This window comes from Meleagris gallopavo, chromosome 2, assembly GCF_000146605.3.
Source record: "Meleagris gallopavo isolate NT-WF06-2002-E0010 breed Aviagen turkey brand Nicholas breeding stock chromosome 2, Turkey_5.1, whole genome shotgun sequence".
Lineage (NCBI taxonomy): Eukaryota > Metazoa > Chordata > Aves > Galliformes > Phasianidae > Meleagris > Meleagris gallopavo.
The window spans coordinates 7,147,994-7,151,200 of record NC_015012.2 but is presented as its reverse complement, the minus strand read 5'-3'; positions in this window follow the sequence as shown (position 1 = coordinate 7,151,200).

Here is a 3,207-nt window from a genome sequence, read left to right as displayed (position 1 = left end):
AGCTAGAGGAAAGAACACCAGGCCAAAAAGGCAGTGTGCTGAAATTAATTTGTTGGGATGGGATCTGCCGGCTGATTTCAATAGCAGAGGGGCAGAAATCCCACTGTGCTCAGGAGTGCCACGCTTGGGCACACTGCTGCTTTCCTGCCCTTCCCCTGCTCTTCTGCTCTCCCCCCCCCCCCAGCTAAAGCCAGGCAGGGAGAGGGAGGGAGGGAAGAACAGCGAGTCCGAGAGCTCTCTGCGGTCGGCAGGGCCTATAAATAGCCGCTGAAGTCTTGTAATGCCGACGGGGTGCGTCACAACCGCCCTCCCCACTCCAACCCCACTGCCGGCCCCGCAGCACCCGCAGCCCCAGGGATGGGGAGATGGGGGCTCACCCTGACTTTGGGAACCATCCCCCAGGAAGCTCGTCGCTTTGCCCGGACGTTTCTCTGTGTATTGCCACACTGATACATTTCTGAGCATGGTGACCCTGTTTTATTTCTTTGTTCTTGCCCCAATGCCTCGTTCTGTTAGGAGCTGCTTCCACCAATCCATCAGACACAAGCGGGGGAACCCGCTGCCGAGTTCATCCTCTCTGCACCTGCTCGTTCAAAACTTGACCTGCCGAAGGAAGAGATGCCAGGCTGCCGTGTGGGATGTGCTCCTTTTCTAGGAACATGGTAAATAAATGAGTTTATTTTACTTTCCGCTGCGCCAGAGTGCTCACAACAAGGGAGGAATTGCCACCACGAGCAGTAGTAGGCATCTTTCTCTCTTTGTCTTTGTTGCACCCAAAGGCACGGACACACACATAAAGGGAGGGACAAATACATGTCTTGTTCTCCCCTAAAGCAATGTCCATCCAGGAAAGAGGTTGATACAAGCCAGGGCTACTTTTCTGAGCTGAAACCACGAGGATTACTCACATCTTTAAAAATAAGCCCACGTTGCAAATCCCCCTTTGGATTAAGACCTAAACCCTGCAATTGTCACTTTTCCCACAGGAGGAAAGTGCCAGTGGCTTAACTAAATACACTGTCCCCAGTGCCCCAGGAAGCTTCCAGCTTGTTTCTCTTTCCCCTTTTACTGGAACTCCTCCATGTTTCTGCAGGTTGGTTTTACTTTATGGCTGGTTTGCTTTTTATCACCGCTTCATCATCCATCCCTTCTCCTGAGCTCAGTGTGGTCTTCAGTCTTCTCCTTGCCATTTCTTCCCCATCCTTCTCTGTCCATTCGCCACAAGCAGACTGCCTCCCGTCCCCTCAAACTTGGGAGAAACGACCTAACACGACAAAATAATATGTGTTTCTGTTATCAGTGGAAAAAATAAAGCCAGATTCATCCTGGATTTGTGTTCTGCATCCAACAATGTGCAAGAGCTGATAGAAGTTTTTTTCATCACATGTACTTGTAGGGATTCTCTGCTGTCTCGTGGAGCTTGTGCTGATGTGCAATATGTCCAGGTGGTGTTCCTTGTCTTTGAGATGAGTTCAAACTTAAGAGAGGACTTACGGTTTTGTCACTTATGAATAAAAAACTAAGACTGAGACCCAGGAAAAAGCAACTATTTCATGTGAGTCCATTATTGTACTTTAAAATACAATAAATAATGAAACAATAAAACATTCACAGCTTTTTAAGCATTTTGGCTCCTAATTGTTCACCTGGTTTTGCATCTCTCTCCTTTTACAACTTTCCTTGCTGGAAAAGAAATGAAGATGTTAAACCAAGAGACAAAAAAAAAAAAAAAAAAAAAAAAAAAAGAATTAAAAACAGTCCCTTTTTAGAAAAGCTGAATAGAAAATCAAAATATGTCCATTCAACCAAAACCGTGGTATGGCCAAGAACCTTTGCCTCCACTGGCTGATTTAGATGCCATTTCTGGGCAGAAGATGAATGGGGCTATATGGGAATTAGATCCATTCCTGTTGGGTCACGGTGTTAATCCCAAAGATCTCCCCTCTGTCATTTATTTGGCCCAGATAGAGAGGTGACAGCTGTGCCTGGACGATTCCCCAAGAAATTGGGGAATTTCTGTGTGGGGAATTGGGTGGGGAATTGGGTGAATCTGTGCTATTAGCTCCAACTACTAGCTTTATACAAAGCAGGTCTTTGTCTTAAGAACCCTTGTGGTTTTTATAGATCAGTTGGTATTTTGGAAGCTTTAGACAGCACTGTTGCTTACACGCTTTGATAATTGAGTATATGTGATGTTCCTGCTGACAAACTAAGGTTGGTCCCTGTGCCTTCTTTCTGAAGGTCTCTTCCTTCAGCCCACTGGCAAGGCCTCCACTTTTCTGTTATCCCAGTCCAAGCAAACACAACAGCCACAAACGTCATTTTACGCAATTGAATCACTTCTCCACACTGTGATACAAGCTCCAGTAGATCCCGATTTTAATCTAATCTAATAGGTCCCAAGTTTAAGGTATGTGAGATATTTATCTGTATACAATGAGGATATTAAGTGCTCTTAGATTGGAATGGCCTTTACACAACACAGAGGGACATAAGAGAACCTCTGCTGTTGCTGGGTTGTTGGCCTGTTGTGTGGTCGGCTTATCCCGGGTTTATCTAAAAGGAACTCCTCTCTGTTTCCACAGAGTTGGCCATGAATTGGATAGCTCCTTTTGGTGCCAAGGAAGCCAGACTTGATCCTTCCCAAAAGAGAAGGTGTTCGTGGTTGGACACCAACCCAAGGAAAATTACACAACTCCTCTTCTCACTGATCCAATGGTGTTTTGATCATCCCTGATGCTGCCAGCCCAAAGGGCTGCAAATTAACCAGTTTCATTCCCAGGCTGTAGAAATCAGGACATGATGCTCTCATTTATAACCCCGCGTAAGATCCTACTGTCTGCATTTACAACATGCCAGGAGTAAACCATTTTGACTCTCAGAGCTGCTTTTTGTCCACTGCCTCCCACCCACTGCACAGATCAGTGCCTCACAGAAGTCTTAATTTGAGCTGTTTCCTTATGTGTCCCTTAGCACAACGCATGCAAGATTAAGCTTTTCAAGAATTTTCAGGTCCAAAAGAAATGTATTTCACAATGAGGAGAATGAGTGCCATTAGCAATATCAAAGCGTTATGATACCCTCTTTGTAGTCACATTCCAGAGGACTCTTTTATTCAAATTCTCTCTTTTCAGGAGCTTCTGCTTCCAAAATTTCTCCCTGTTGTTAAGTAGCCCAAAGGGGGACTTTGGACTTAGTGCGTATGTG